At 43.3% G+C, this 17,566-nt stretch overlaps 2 protein-coding genes across 3 annotated transcripts in view; one reads left to right on the forward strand and one right to left on the reverse strand.

Moving 5' to 3' along the window:
- PAM16 (presequence translocase associated motor 16) overlaps positions 1-17,566 on the reverse strand; it is a 187,299-nt gene that overhangs the window by 64,168 nt on the left and 105,565 nt on the right. The window lies entirely within an intron of this gene.
- The window catches only part of VASN (vasorin), a 23,513-nt gene continuing 11,524 nt past the window's right edge, over positions 5,578-17,566 (forward strand). The window contains exon 1 of the mRNA XM_075318225.1: positions 5,578-5,839. The gene's annotated coding sequence lies outside the window, so the exon portion shown is untranslated. The remainder of the gene's footprint in view (positions 5,840-17,566) is intronic.

Consider the following 17,566-nt stretch of genomic DNA (forward strand, 5'->3'; position numbering starts at 1 on the left):
AGGACTACCCTGCATTGAGGTTGTTATTGGGGAGGTCCATTACACACCAATAGAAAGGCAGAGAAAGCGTGGTCCATTAAACACCAATAGAAAGGCAGAGGAGGCGTGGTCCATTAAACACCAATAGAAAGGCAGAGGAGGCGTAATCCATTAAACACCAATAGAAAGGCAGAGGAGGCGTGGTCCATTAAACACCAATAGAAAGGCATAGGAGGCGTCGTCCATTAAACATCAATAGAAAGGCAGAGGAGGCGTGGTCCATTAAACATCAATAGAAAGGCAGAGGAGGCGTGGTCCATTAAACATCAATAGAAAGGCAGAGGAGGCGTGGTCCATTAAACACCAATAGAAAGGCAGAGGAGGCGTTGGTCCATTAAACACCAATAGAAAGGCAGAGGAGGCGTGGTCCATTAAACACCAATAGAAAGGCAGAGGAGGCGTGGTCCATTAAACACCAATAGAAAGCCATGGGAGGCGTCGTCCATTAAACACCAATAGCAAGGCATAGGAGGCGTGGTCCATTAAACACCAATAGAAAGGCATAGGAGACGTCGTCCATTAAACACCAATAGAAAGGCATAGGAGGCGTGGTCCATTAAACACCAATAGAAAGGCATAGGAGGCGTGGTTCAGACTTTCCATAGTGCTCTGCAGTGGACACTTTGGGGAATAGAACGGGCGACAGAACTATTAATCAGAAGAAGTGGGTGCAAAATAGAGGGCAACAGATTTTGGGACAGGGTAAAGGATAATTTTAAGATAAGATTACAATACCAGACACAGTCCATGGACACGAGTGGCGCTATTTCCTCAAAAAAAAATAAGATCCTTTTGAAGTCTTGAGCACGCTGGGTTATGCGGTGACCATTTTTAAAGGGGAATTTTTTGGCTGATCTGTCAACAACATCTGGCTCCTTGGTGTGGGCTTGGCCCCGATGATGCAGAGGGTCAGGAGATAACTTGGCCATGTTTCAATGTTCCATATTACAGCCTCAGTTTAATGCAGTGTTAGGGGAAAGAGAGAGGGAGAGAAAGAAAGAAAGACAGAAAGAAAGAGGGAAAGAAAAAAGAGGGAAAGAAAATAAGAGGGAAAGAAAAAAAGAGGGAAAGAAAAAAAGAGGGAAAGAAAAAAGAGGGAAAGAAAGAAGTAAAGAAATGAAGAGGGAAAAGGGAAAGGAAGAAAGAGGGAAAGGAAGAAAGAGGGAAAGGAAGAAAGAGCGGCACGGTGGCTCAGTGGTTAGCACTGCAGTCTTGCAGCGCTGGGGTCCTGGGTTCAAATCCCACCAAGGACACCATCTGCAAGGAGTTTGTATGTTCTCCCCGTGTTTGCGTGGGTTTCCTCCGGGTACTCCGGTTTCCTCCCACATTCCAAAGACATACAGATAGGGACTCTAGATTGTGAGCCCCAATGGGGACAGTGTTGCCAATGTATGTAAAGTGCTATGGAATTAATAGCGCTATATAAATGAATAAAATTATTATTATTATTATTAAGAGGGAAAGGAAGAAAGAGGGAAAGGAAAAAAGAGGGAGAGGGAAAGGAAAAAAGAGGGAAAGGAAAAAAGAGGGAAAGGAAAAAAGAGGGAAAGGAAAAAGAGGGAAAGGAAAAAAGAGGGAAAGGAAAAAAGAGGGAAAGGAAAAAAGAGGGAAAGGAAGAAAGAGGGAAAGGAAGAAAGAGGGAAAGGAAGAAAGAGGGAAAGGAAGAAAGAGGGAAAAAAAGAGGGAAAAAAAGAGGCAAAGCAATAAAGAGGGAAAGCAAGAAAGAGGAAAAGAAAAGAAGAGAAAGAAAGAAAGAAAGAAAGAAAGAAAGAGAAAGAGAAAGAAAGAAAGAAAGAGAAAAAAAGAAAGAAAGTAGTTGAATAAAAAAAAAAAGTCTGGAGAATTAAAAACCCATGGAGTATGGTCAACCGTTCAGACTAAAGTAGAAAAACAGGTAGTTTTATAGATTTGTCCAAGACTGCGAGCACTCTGAGGCCGCGTCAATACTTCAGGTGATATATTAACAAGATTCCATGAAATTCTGTGGATTTCTGCCAAACCTACTGGAAAACGATTTGACGGAACTCGGAGAGGAAATCTGTGATTTCACTTTAGCAGATCCAGTCCGGGGGATTTCTTTTCAATTATAAGCAGCTGCAAAAGTAAACTTTAAGACAAAGTGACTTCTTATATCCAGACATTCCTTGTCAGGCGAGAGTGTCACTGCACTTGTCCGGTCCATTTCTTGGGTGCTCTATGTATGTACATGGTTTGGTTGGAGGGCTATGTGGGGCCCATTATTCTGTATGGAGGGCTATGTGGGGCCATTATTCTGTATGGAGGAGTATGTGGGGCCCATTATTCTGTATGGAGGGCTATGTGGGGCCATTATTCTGTATGGAGGACTATGTGGGGCCCATTATTCTGTATGGAGGGTCATGTGGGGCCATTATTCTGTATGGAGGACTATGTGGGGCCCATTATTCTGTATGGAGGGTCATGTGGGGCCATTATTCTGTATGGAGGACTATGTGGGGCCATTATTCTGTATGGAGGGCTATGTGGGGCCATTATTCTGTATGGAGGGCTATGTGGGGCCATTATTCGGTATGGAGGGCTATGTGGGGCCCATTATTCTGTATGGAGGGCTATGTGGGGCCCATTATTCTGTATGGAGGGCTATGTGGGGCCATTATTCTGTATGGAGGACTATGTGGGGCCCATTATTCTGTATGGAGGGTCATGTGGGGCCATTATTCTGTATGGAGGACTATGTGGGGCCATTATTCTGTATGGAGGGCTATGTGGGGCCATTATTCTGTATGGTGGACTATGTGGAGCCCATTATTCTGTATGGAGGGCTATGTGGGGCCATTATTCTGTATGGAGGGCTATGTGGGGTCCATTATTCTGTATGGAGGGCTATGTGGAGCCCATTATTCTGTATGGAGGACTATGTGGGGCCATTATTCTGTATGGAGGACTATGTGGGGCCCATTATTCTGTATGGAGGACTATGTGGGGCCCATTATTCTGTATGGAGGGCTATGTGGGGCCCATTAATCTGTATGGAGGACTATGTGGGGCCCATTATTCTGTATGGAGGGCTATGTGGGGCCCATTATTCTGTATGGAGGACTATGTGGGGCCCATTATTCTGTATGGAGGGCTGTGTGGGGCCCATTATTCTGTATGGAGGGCTATGTGGGGCCCATTATTCTGTATGGAGGACTATGTGGGGCCCATTATTCTGTATGGAGGACTATGTGGGGCCCATTATTCTGTATGGAGGACTATGTGGAGCCGATTATTCTGTATGGAGGGCTATGTGGGGCCCATTATTCTGTATGGAGGACTATGTGGGGCCATTATTCTGTATGGAGGACTATGTGGGGCCCATTATTCTGTATGGAGGGCTATGTGGGGCCCATTATTCTGTATGGAGGACTATGTGGGGCCCATTATTCTGTATGGAGGACTATGTGGGGCCCATTATTCTGTATGGAGGGCTATGTGGGGCCCATTATTCTGTATGGAGGACTATGTGGGGCCCATTATTCTGTATGGAGGGCTGTGTGGGGCCCATTATTCTGTATGGAGGGCTATGTGGGGCCCATTATTCTGTATGGAGGACTATGTGGGGCCCATTATTCTGTATGGAGGACTATGTGGAGCCCATTATTCTGTATGGAGGGCTATGTGGGGCCCATTATTCTGTATGGAGGGCTATGTGGGGCCCATTATTCTGTATGGAGGACTATGTGGGGCCCAGGGAAGCACGGTGGCTCAGTGGTTAGCACTGCAGTCTTGCAGCGCTGGGGTCCTGGGTTCAAATCCCACCAAGGACACTATCTGCAAGGAGTTTGTATGTTCTCCCCGTGTTTGCGTGGGTTTCCTCCCACACTACAAAGACATACAGATAGGGACTCTAGATTGTGAGCCCCAATGGGGACAGTGTTGCCAATGTATGTAAAGCGCTGTGGAATTAATAGCGCTATATAAATGAATAAACTTATTATTATTATTCTGTATGGAGGACTATGTTGGGTCCATTATTCTGTATGGAGGGCTATGTGGGGCCTATTATTCTGTATGTAGGGCTATGTGGGGCCCATTATTCTGTATGGAGGGCTATGTTGGGCCCATTATTCTGTATGGAGGGCTATGTGGTGCCCATTATACTGTATGGAGGGCTATGTGGGGCCCATTATTCTGTATGGAGGGCTATGTGGGGCCCATTATTCTGTATGGAGGGCTATGTGGGGCCCATTATTCTGTATGGAGGGCTATGTGGGCCCCATTATTCTGTATGGAGGACTATGTGGGGCCCATTATTCTGTATGGAGGGCTATGTGGGGCCCATTATTCTGTATGGAGGACTATGTGGGCCATTATTCTGTATGGAGGGCTATGTGGGGCCCATTATTCTGTATGGTGGACTATGTGGGGCCCATTATTCTGTATGGAGGACTATGTGGGGCCCATTATTCTGTATGGAGGGCTATGTGGGGCTCATTATTCTGTATGGAGGACTATGTGGGGCCCATTATTCTGTATGGTGGACTATGTGGGGCCCATTATTCTGTATGGAGGGCTATGTGGGGCCCATTATTCTGTATGGTGGACTATGTGGGGCCCATTATTCTGTATGGAGGGCTATGTGGGGCCCATTATTCTGTATGGAGGGCTATGTGGGGCCCATTATTCTGTATGGAGGACTATGTGGGCCCCATTATTCTGTATGGAGGACTATGTGGGCACATTATTCTGTATGGAGGGCTATGTGGGGCCCATTATTCTGTATGGAGGGCTATGTGGGGCCCATTATTCTGTATGGAGGGCTATGTGGGGCCCATTATTTTGTATGGAGGACTATGTGAGGACCATGACTAGGTTGGCCCACGACTTTGTCCACCTTTTTAACTATGTCCTTCTGTCCTCTGTCCTTTTATTGGAGTTTGACATCCCTGCCCTAGACATATAGTTTAGCAAATTATACGACTGAGTTTAGCTGACATATTTAGATCACAAATGCATTTGTCTGGACTGGATCCAATTGTAGCAAATCCTCAGTTACGAGAATCCAATTATTTCAACTAATATTGTAAGATTTTAACAGGTCCCAGATGAAAATAAAGCTCATTATCAGTCCGTCGATCTGTATCTATAAGTAACCTATTAAATTTTAGGTTCTGGTGACTGCAAAATAACTGGGATAAGCCGCCCCCAGCCTATCTGTCAGGATTAAATTTCGCATGGCGCTAGTTAAAGTTCATCCCTTGTTTGATAGTTTTAGGAGATAAGATAAAACCATCCCGATATTGACAGTGGAGCAATGTCTAGGTCTCTGTGCAGCCTGGCGCGTGCAGGTCGTACTGTGCAAACTGCAAAATTAGGGTGACTGCAGCCCGTAGGTATGGGGTCGGCCAGTGTAAAGGTGGAGGTGGGACGGTCTTTGATTTGGACTGGGAGAAGAAGAGGGAGTAATTTTAGCCAATAGTTAGTTTTGGAGGCACTGGAGGGAAGCATTAGTCCTGCCTCTGTCCTGGTAACGCCTTCAATGCCCCAGGCAAATAGCATAGGAATAGCTAAACTATCACTTCCACAGCCAGAAAGAGTAGAGAGGCTGGAGGAAAGAGGAGGAAAAAAAAAAAAAAAAGCAAAAAAAGGGGCAGGAGAAAGAGTAAAGAGAGAGAAAACGAAAAAGAAGAAAAACTCTGAAGGAAGAGGAAAAAAAAAGCAGACAAAGAAGTTTGCACAGAGGTGTGAGGAGGGGAAGCCGACTTCAGAAAGTTTCAGAACTTTACTCATCTGGATGTCATTTGGCTGCCTGGAGCTGAGCGCAGTCCTCGGACGTACGGTAAAGCTCAATCCTCATTTTACACCCTTTTCCTGTAAACTAGGTGATTTTGACTATATGTGTACACAGCTAGGGATACTTATATACTGTCAGTACCTATAGACACAGTCTACAGGGCCATGGAAGATGCAGATGTGGCAGATCATCTGATCCTTACTTTTCAGCTGGGATGACGGACATCACAATTTTTGCATTTTACTATGATTTTTTTTTTATCTAATTTACGCATTAAATAGTGCACCTCCTTTATTTTGTCTGTCCTCCACAATACAAGTCAATGGCAACAGGAGATGGAAGGATTGGTATCTTGTTTTAAAGGGACTGAATCTTCATTAAAAGAACATTATTTTTCAGCAGGTGCTGTGAACAGTTACAGGAGACGATATGGGGGGGCGAATGGGTGACTCTTACTTGATCGGTTAGGGGCTTAACTCATGGACCACCCACCTTTATTGATATTAGACGCAACACATGGGGGGGACGCACAATTAGGATTTCTGCTATATGTTGCATTAGGTCATCGGTTGTTTTAAGATTCCATGAGTGTTAAATGACAATCTCAGCTCTGCTACATCCAAACCTAGCCCTTACCAAAGTCTACAGTGGTGGTGCAATGGAATAGTGCTGCACAGCAGTGCACACACACACACACACACACACACACACACACACACACACACACACACACACTACACACAGAACCCTTCTGTGCACGTCCCACACACAGCGCAAGCAGGCCGTGCAGGGGAGGCAGCCTGGATGCTGTACAAAGCTCACACATAAGGAGGGAGCACAGAGAGCCCGGGGATCACAACGGGGAACATTAACCCCATCTATCAAGGGGGTCACAGCTGACCATGCTGGACTTTCCAGGTGTAGAGGGAAGATATTGGGACATGGAGCAAAAATCGAGAATTTAGGCAACGCAGCGTCTCCAAGCTCCAGCAAAGTGGATGAGATTTATGTAAATATTATTCTTATTATTATTATTATTATTAATAATAAATGCTCATGCCCATTGTTACGTTTTTTGGGGGGGGTTTGGCTACGAAAATTGACCTAGGGTGTGTTTTCTAAATCCACAGCACCGCAATTTCTCTTGCAGTAAGGCTATGTTCACACGCAGCGTTTTTGCTGCAGCAAAACCTGATCTCTTGGCAGTAAAAAAAACTGCGCTTTTTTGGTGTGTAATTTGTCTACAGTACATGTTTAAATAAAGTTAGCTTCATTCACCAAAAAAGCAGCAAAAATGCAACAAAAAAGCAGCAAAATACGCAGCTGCATTTTTTCACTCTCATTGTGTTCAAAAGGTAAAGAATAACAGCAAAAAAAAAACATAGCTGCGTTTTCAATGGTGAAAAAACCCCCCAAAAAAAAAAACACTGAAAGAGTTGACATCCTACTTTTTAAAAAAAACGCAGCAGTTTTCCATTTCATTTAGGGTGTTTGTGTCTGCATGAGATTTCTGGAATCTCATGTGTTTTGCTGGTACTGTAAAAAATAGCTTTCATTAGCATAAATTTGCATAAAACTAATGAAAAAATGCACCATGTGAACATAGCTTATTCATTTTAGCTGCAGATTTAACCCATAGACTTGAATGAAATGCAAAAAATCTGCAGAAAAAAAAAAGTTATGCGTTTGCAGTACATTTCTGCAGCAGAAATATAGTAAAACCATATATAACCTGCACTTGACTTTAATCAATAAAGTTTCCAAAAACAAAGCAGTTTTATTTCAAACATGATAAAAAAGAAACGCAGCTGAAGAAAAGCGGTAAAAACACATGTAAAATATAAAAACTCACGCAACTTTCAATTAGCAAACCGGCGGAGAATAGCTTAAAAAATGCATCAAATGCTCATCGTGATAAGGATATGTTCACATGATGTTTTTGGTCAGGTTCTGCAGCGTTTTTTGCCTTCGTTTTTTTGCAAACCCATGCTAATAAAACGCTGCTTTTTACAGTACCACCACAGTCTATGAGATTTCCGAAATCTCATGCACACACACACACACACACACACACACACACACACACACACACACACAACACCTGTGGATTGTTTCCTGACTGTTTTGACAAATCCCTGCGTTTTTGGTCAGGTTTTCAGAGAATGAGTATGTCAATTCTTTGCTGAGTTTTTGGTAAGGTTTTTCATGGATACAACACACTTTGTAGAAAAACTGCTGTAAAAACGCCACAAACAAGCGTCACAAACCGCACCAAATCCCCAGATGACTTCCAGGAGACATCCTGCCACAAGATCATCAAGATCAGGAAAAAAAACGCTGCTAAAATGCCCTTTGTGAACATAGCTTAACTTAGGGTTTCATGCAGATTTTGCACTGATTTTTGGTGCAGATTTCACCCTTTTTCCGAGTCAACATGTTGAGGCTGAAAGAAACACAAATAACCCAAAAACATTTCTGCAAGGATTTTTCACCAATGAACCCCCATTTAAATCCTCGCTATCTGTAGATAATGCATCAAATGAACATAAAAACTCCTCCACTTTGCTGCTTCTGTAAAATGTGATGGACTTTACAAGTGGAAAATCTGCACGAAATACGCAACGTGTGAACCTAGCCTGAAGGCACAGTAAAGTCAAAGCTGCAGTGATCAACAGTCACACACGTGTGTAAATGTTTCTGGGGGTGGCCGACACTGGGGGGAGTGGGGGCAGATGCTTCTGCTATCCCTAATCATATAAACTCAGCTTCTCTTTGTGGCTGATAACAGAGAACAGATCACATTCCTTTGCACAGTAAACCTAAAAACAGGTTAATTGACTGCGTCAATCACTGTTATTTTCAGAGGTTTTCAATGCTGAAAACCAACACCATGAAATTCAAAGTTTTAGTAACTTTTTGGTTTTTCTTTTTTTATCACTTTTAAGCTTTTTTGTGTGCTGTTTACGTGATGTTTTCTGCAAAACACTGATGATTTACAGTATGACGGTCACCTATGACGTTTGCTAACCGTCCTTATAGTTTTTTCCGGGACTGTACTGTTTTTTGCTCAGGTTTTCTGAGGTATTTATGGGTTCTATCATCCCATCTTGTCACTTGTCAGCCTCGTATCCTTTTTCCTGCTCACACTTTAGGTGTCGGCCATGATGTCTTTTTTAATCCTCTATGCCATGGCTTTCTATAAAGTTTATGGACTTCAGCATTTTTAGGTTTTAGGCCAAGTTCACATGTTGAGTATTTGTTGAGTTTTTTACCTCAGTATTAGGAAGACAAAACCAGGAGGACAATCAGAGGAAAAGTATAATAGAAACACGGGAACCTCTACTGTAATTTTTACCCACTCCTGAGGTAAAAAAGTCACCAAATACTCAACGTGTGAACATGGCCTTATAGGTCTTAGTATGGAAATTAAGGAACAGACATCATCCTATATGTCCATCAATGGGGTACACGAACTTAAACTCTATGTCCTTCACTCACCATGTCTCATTCCCTGCACCCTACCTCGGCCACGTTTATTCTCCACCTTTGATAATCTCGCTGACCTCCTCTCTCCAGGCATTTACCGGAGCTCTCAGGGTCAGCCATGTCCCATCATTAGGCCATGTTCACACGTTGAGTATTTGGTGAGTTTTTACCTCAGAATTTGTAGCCAAATCTCACCAAATACTCAACGTGCGAACATGGCCTTATAGGTCTTAATGGGGCTTTACACGCAACGATATCGCTAACGATATGTCGTCGGGGTCACGGAATTCGTGACGCACATCCAGCCTCGTTAGCAACGTCGTTGCGTGTGACACCTATGAGCGAGTGTTAACGATCAGAAATACTCAACCTAATCGTTGATCGTTGACACGTCGTTCATTTCCCAAAAATCGTTGCTGGTGCTGGACGCAGGTTGTTCGTCGTTCCTGAGGCAGCACACATCGCTACGTGTGACACCCCGGGAACTATGAACAACAACGTAACTGCGTGCTGCTAGCAACAAGGTGGGCGTGTCGTTAATGCGGCTGGTCTCCGCCCCTCCACTTCTATTGGAGGGCCGCTGTGTGACGGCGCTGTGACGGCGCACGAACCTCCCCCTTAAAAAAAAGAGGTTGTTCGCCACCAACAGCGATGTCGCTAGGAAGGTAAGTATGTGTGACGGGTCCTAGCGATATTGTGCGCCACGGGCAGAGATTTGCCCGTGACGCACAAACAACGGGGTAGCGGCTGCTTTCGGTAGCGACATCGCTAGCGATGGCGCTGCGTGTAAAGCGCCCTTTAGTATGGGAATTCAGGCATGGACTTCATCTTATATGTCCATCAATGGGGTACACAAACATAAAGTCTATGTCCTCCACCATGTTGCATTCCCTGAACCCTTCCTTGGCCACATTTATTCTCCACCTTTGATAACCTCGCTGACCTCTCTCCGGGCATTTACCGGAGCTCTCAGGGTCAGCCATGACCCATCATTAGGCCACGTTCAAATATTGAGTATTTGGTGAGTTTTTTACCTCAGTATTTGTAAGGCCAAGTTCACACATTGAGTATTTGCTAAATTTTTTACCTCAGTATTTGGAAGCCAAAACCAGGAGAGGGACAATCTGAGGAAAAGTATAATAGAAACATGAGCACCACTTCTCCATTTTTTAACCACTCCTGGTTTTGACTACAAATACTGAGGTAAAAAAAAGTCACCAAATACTCAACCTGTGAACATGGCCTTACAGGCCCTTCACCACAATGACGAAATGCCATGTAGCACAAAAGATGAATTCAAGCAGACTTCCCCATTAAGGCCAGAATCACACTTGCTAGTGCCTCGCGTATTTTTCGCGCGAGTCTCTTATGGTAGAACCCGGCTTGGCCGCAGACTCCCCTGACAGGAGCGGGTCGGTTGCATGTATCTCTATGCAGCTCAGACACTCCTGTATGCATAGTGTGCGGCCATGCCGGGTTCTACCATGAGAGACTCGCGCGAGAAACACGTGAGGCACTAGCAAGTGTGATTCTGGCCTAAGAACTACTTTTCCTCACTAATGATATGAATCCTACATTCGATCCATTCTTTTTTTTGCCATGGCCATATATACAGATTAATGACAACGATCTGGGCGTAATTTTAGGAGAAGAAAAAAAATCCAATTCTGCAACTTTAATCCCATTTAATCCCTAAAATTGGTATGAGGAAGTCCGGTTGGGACTTGTCAAAAAGGCCCCCATAAACAGCAGACAAAAATGGGCCGATAAACGATAGGACAAATAGTCATTAATTGGCAGGATATATAAATAAAAAAACACCTTGGACTGAAATCGGCCATGTTGGATTATTTCAGCCATCGTCCGAAAAAATACATGTCGGACTGATGTCTTGAACAATAACCAACATTCGGCTATCAGTCATCGGTTGACATATACAAATCGTTCTTTTCACTAAAAGTAGGAGACAATAGTAAGTTTTTCTTTTCCGGAAGCGATTTAGCAAGAGTTTTTTGGATTTTTTGCAGCCTTTTCACTGGAAAGGGGTTTATTTATTTAGAGGCTTACTTCATAGAAGTGACGTGAACTTACTTTTTTTTTCTGCCCCCAGGAGTTTTTCAAAACCTCTTTAAACCCCCCCCCCCCCCCAAGAACCTGAAATTCCTCATATGAACAGCAAAGTGGATTTGCTATAGAAATGAATTGGAAGAGATTACTACGAGTTTTTTTAACCAGTGTTTAAGGAGGATTTTAGTGAGGATCCCCTAAAATTAAACAAAAAACCCTCAAAAAACCCCCAAAAACTGTGTGCACAATCACTTCAGGTTTTCTGTGGAGTTTTTTTTTTGAGGAATTGATTAGCTAAAAAATTAATAACAAAACATGAAAAATCGTACAACAATCTCTTGAATGACTCTTCCTATTCATTTTTATTGTAAAACCACTGTCTACATGTCTTTTGAATTATCCTTTTCTTTTTGTTGAAAAACGTCTGGTTGTGAAAAAAAGAAAGTGCACTTCACTTCTTTGAGGCAGCTTCAGATAAAACCTGCTCCAAACTACATAATCAGAAGGCGGAAAACAAAAACTCTTCCAACACTCTTCAGTGTCTTTATGCAGAGTTTTCAGTGCAGAAACGGAGCAGAAACTCTAAGTTTTTGAGGAGTTTTTCATTTTGAGGAGGATTTGGAGAATTTCTGCTCCAAAAACTCTTGAAAAAATTCTATGTTGCATATAAGACTACTTCAAATACTCCCATAGGCTGAAAACCAAGACCAGGAAGTCACTAGGGATCCTTAGGAAGGTCACAAGGGAGTTTGAGCATTTTTAAGAAGAGCAATTCAGCTAAAATGACACATACAGGTTTGTAAGGACCAACACCCAGGATTACTCAGAGGCTGCGGCAGGGCCAGGAACCAGCTAATGGTGACAGGTCAGGCGGTGACACACATCATGTAGAGACGCCGACTTCACGTCAACAATCAGATTATCGCCATGTGCGGCAGAGCCGGATTAGCGCAGCCTCCGCTGCGATGCCGATGCAATTGAAAGCGCGATCCTCGGCGGGGGGGGCGGTGACAGCACGGCCACCGGGCCCCCCTGAGTAGCGGTGCGACACTCCTGCCACCGCGAGTGGGCCCCCCCGGCAGCTCAGGGCCCCGGCATTTGACCGGGTTTGCCGGGTGCTGGCGCCGGCCCTGCTCCTACATACAGAAGGCTGCAGATTGGGGTTCACATAAACAGGCCAAGGGCCACTATTGGGGGGAGGGGGGGGGGTCACACATGCAGCGAGAAGCAAGTCCACATAATCTCCAACATCCGAGGGGGTCAGACCCTGGAACTCTTCTTTCCCTCGAAGACCCCCGTGTTTATTTTTACATAGGGTGGGTGTCATAATACAGCTGTCAGTTCTGAGCTTTATCCAAGTCTCTGCGGCTGGGCCGAACCTCGGGATGTGGATGCAATTATAGGCTGGGTGAGACAGGAGGGGTATGAAGTGCTTCCCAGAATTGCGACAGTTGGAGCCCCCTATATATATATATATATATATATATATATATATATATATATATATATATATATATATATATATATATATATATATATATATATATATATATATATATATATATATATATATATATATATATATATATATATATATATATACACACACACACACACACACACACACATACATACATTATATATATATATATATATATATATATATATATATATATATACACACACACACACACATTATATATATATATATATATATATATATATATATATATATATATATATATATATATATATATATATATATATATTATATAAATAAAATTATCAGGACAGGATGCGAATAACTTATCTTTCCAGAATTTTGATGGCTGCCTCCATCCTCAACCAACCTGGCAGGCGGTCTTTTCCATAAAGGTACAAGCGGAGCCCAGATCGGATCATTTTATAGATTCGGAAATGAATATTCATACGTCGGCTCGGATACTTCTGGGTGACTCCATTTTTTTTTCATTAAGTGCTTCCTCACACCCTGCAGTTTATTCTGGCACAGATCCGGCTGTACTTTCGCGAGTGGCTTAACGCATGTGACAGTTTCTGCCAAATGTCTCTCGTCTTCAAACACGAGTTGAAACAAACATGACGGCACATTTGTAAGGGCTTATCCACAGTCCCGCAGTCACTGACCCTAGTAATACCCTCGCGAGACCCTTACCCATTTAGAGGGGGTTTCCAATTTTATCAGAAAAAGTTTGAAAGATGTTCCGATACACTTTCTCTATCAATTTCTCATAGTTTAGTTGATTCAAAAGCAATCTTCATTATGAACGTCTAGTGGGAGGTTAAAAAATGTACAATACCCTTCACACTAAAATTATAGGATACAGTGCTTTGGACACAATTTTTTACTTTTTTTTTTCCCGTTTAGCGGCGGTCCGGACACTACTTTAAAAAGTGGGTGATGCTTAGCTAAGGCTATGTGTCCACGCTGCGGAAAATGCGCGGATTTTGCCGCGGATTTCTCGCGGAAAAGCCGCGGATTTCCCGACAATCTGCAGCAGCGGCACTTCCCAGCCATTTCTATGGCATTTTGGAAATGCTGTGCCCATGCTGCGGATTTTTCCGCGGCGGATTTCGTGCGGATTTTGATCCAGAAAAATCTGCAACATGTCAATTATTGTTGCAGATTTTGATCCGGATTTTGGCTTTAAAATTGGGAAAAAAAAAAAAAAAATCCGCACCAAAATCCGCATCAAATCCGCGGCAATTCCGCGGTAAATCCGCGGCAAATCCGCACCTTTGAAAAGGTGCGGATTTTGCGGGACAGCCGCGGATTTTGATGCAGAAAAATCCGCAGCAACATTCTCCCGTGGACACATAGCCGGGGTTGTTGCCTACTACCGCATTACAAATTTACTGTGACAGAGAAGTGGTGCCCGTAGGTCAGAGAAGTGGTGCCCGTTGTAGTAGTAATCTTCGCCAGGTATGATTTCATTTTCAAGGGCCATATTTATTGAGAAATGTGTACCCCTTAATAAATTAGGTGCATTTTACGCCACTGGGCTATAGGTTAAAGGGAATCTGTCACCAGGTTTTTGCTCCCCCATCTGAGAGCAGCATAATATAGAGACAGAGACCCTAATTACAGCAATATGTCACTTACTGAGCTGTGTGCTGTCATTTTGATAAAATCAATGTTTTCTCTGCTGCAGATTTAGCAGCTATACAGAGCTCATGAATATGCTGGACTACCTACAGCATGCCAAGTAGTCCTGTAATGATAATGGACTGCTGTTTAAAGGGAATAGGTCACTAGGTTTTTGCTTCCCCATCTGAGAGCAGCATAATGTAGAGACAGAGACCCTGATTCCAGCAATATGTCACTTACTGAGCTATGTGCTGTCATTTTGATAATATCAATGTTTTTCTGCTGCAGATTTAGCAGCTATACAGAGCTCATGAATATGCTGGACTACCTGCAGCATGCCAAGTAGTCCTGTAATGATAATGGACTGCTGTTTAAAAGGAATATGTCACTAGGTTTTGCTCCCCCATCTGAGAGCAGCATAATGTAGAGACAGAGACCCTGGTTCCAACGATGTCACTTACTGAGCTGTTTGCTGTCATTTTGATAATTTATACAGAGCTCATGATCAATATGCTGGACTACCTGACAGCACGCCAAATCCTCCTGCAATGATAATCTACTGCTGATTAAAGGGGCTTGATTTGAACTTTTAGGGTTTGTTTTTGTTTAGTTCTACTAAATCAATTCACCTCTTTAAAGGGAATCTTTCACCAGGTTTTTGCTCCCACATCTGAGAGCATCATAATGTAGGGGGACAGACCCTGATTCCAGCGATGTGTCACTTACTGAGCTGTTTGCTGTCATTTTGATAAAATCAATGTTTTCTCTGCGGCAGATCTAGCAGTTATACAGAGCTCATGAATATGCTGGACCACCTGCAGCACGCCAAGTAGTCCTGCAATGATAATGGACTGCTGTTTAAAGGGAATCGGTCACCAGGTTTTTGCTACCCCATTACCCCATCTGAGAGCAGCATAATGTAGAAACAGAGATCCTGATTCCAGCGATGTGTCACTTACTGGGCTGCTTAGTGTAGTTTTTATAAAATCACTGTTTAATCAGCAGTAGATTATCATTACAGGACTACTAGTCCAGCATATTTATGAGCTCTGTATAACTGCTAGATCTGCAGAAGAGAAAGCAGCGATTTTTATCAAAATGACAGCAAACAGCTCAGTAAAACTCAGCTTAAATTTAGACTCGTCCGTCCATTTATATACTAATATATGCTCAGTTTCATGGTCGTCGATGGTGACCTACTATATTTTAAAGATATGGGAGTAGTCTAGGCAGGATATTAAGACATAAGGAAACCAAATAAGATGGGATCCCACTTCTGTGACCTTATCAGAGAGGGGTGGAGAAGGGTTCAACAAGTCCAATCCTGGAATTGTTAGCGCGGCCATTTTATGAAATCACATATAAATGTCCATCCTGCCCCCACCTAAGAGATTGTTTCACATGACGGTTACTGATCAATCCTATATGGCAAGCGAGGTGTTAATAAACCCAGGCCACATCACAAGAGCATCGCTGCCATAAAACATTAAGGGCTGTGTCTCCTCAGCAGCATTACAAAGGAGCGATGAGCTTTAATATCTTAAGCTGCTGTGATTTTACAGCCAAAACATACACAAAGTAATGGCGCCCTACCTGTCTCTACAGCTGACAATAGGGCAGCGCAATTCACAGGTAGCAATGGAGTGGGAGGCTGGAACGTACCCGACCTCGCGCACAATCACTATTGTATAGCAAAGTCTTTGGAAATCACACATCGTAATTATCTATATACAGCCCGGGGATATAATAGGTACCGTAAATACATTCATGGCTATTGAGTAGGAATTCTGAACATGCGAAGCTCTGCAGACACACAGTACAAGTTCATGCAGAAGCAAACAGGCCTATGTGAACTGCGGTCTGCGGGGAGTAAAGGTTAGACATATTATTTCTAGTACTTGAGACGTCCTGTTATGTTAAAACATTTCCAGTCAGCCGTTTCTTAGATCTGTTCCTTCCTATGTGATAACCAGCATGGCCGTCCTTACCAATCCTATAAAGGATGATGATCAGCTTTCCTAGAGCCTAAAACAGGACCTGTCACTTTCTGATATTTTTTTGCCCAGTGTAATTGGTGCCGTTCTCCTGAATCCGGCGTTGTTTTTCTTGTGCTCCTGCGCCTCTCCGTTCCGGAGATATGACCCCTAATCCTTTTAGCCAACTAGGCGTGATCTTATGAAGAGTTGGAGACCACACCCACTTTGGTTAAAGAACTTGATTTACATACTAGGAATAGGAAGCCATATCTCAGGAACGGAGAGGCGTAGAAACATAAGAAAAACATCGCCAGATTCAGGAGAACAGCGGCATGTACACTAGTTAAAAAAAAATTACATACTTACAGGAAGTGACAGGTCCCCTTTAAATGGCTAATAATCCCATATCTGCGCATAACTAATCAGATGATCTCTCAGACACCCCCGGAAGGTACATTTTCCTTCTTATGGCTAGGTGTACTAGTATAGGAGGTGGGGTATCACTATTTCATTAGGCTTTTAATGGTCTTCTGTTAGCTTATCCAGCAAAGTGGCTATAACAGTGGCCATAACTTGACAAGAGGCCAAATCAAGGACTTTATTATCATCTAATGTGTATGGCAGTCTCCTACTCCTGATGGCTGATGCTAGGAGAAAAAAAAAGGATTGGGCTGATGGATTTCAACATGCCCAATCTTTTTATTTTCAGAGTGTGTCTGGTAGCGATTTACTCACCCCTTCAGAACACATGTATACTCAACCAAGCGGGATGGTGATGTCACTCAGACATGAGCCGCTAGTTTCCACCATCTCTCTTTTCTGGAAAGTCCCGCAAGTTAATAATGTGTAATACTTGGCTGCGATACACACGCGGGGTCACTGTGCTATGTCATACACCGCTGTTCTCCGAGAGGCTATGCTGTGATAAGCTGAGCTGTATATATAAACCAGGGCCCGCGGTTGGCGAGGACATCTGCAGGCGCGATGCTCTGCAGGCTGCACAGCTATGAAGCTGCCAATGAGAAAAGGAAGCTTAATGATCATCCACGATGTCACTGTCCTAAAGTTTGTTTTTCTTACCACTCATAAGTGTCCCCAGGATCAGTGACCCTTAATGCTTTTCACCCATTAACCCTT

This window comes from Anomaloglossus baeobatrachus, chromosome 7 (genome assembly GCF_048569485.1).
Source record: "Anomaloglossus baeobatrachus isolate aAnoBae1 chromosome 7, aAnoBae1.hap1, whole genome shotgun sequence".
Classification (NCBI taxonomy): Eukaryota; Metazoa; Chordata; class Amphibia; order Anura; family Aromobatidae; genus Anomaloglossus; species Anomaloglossus baeobatrachus.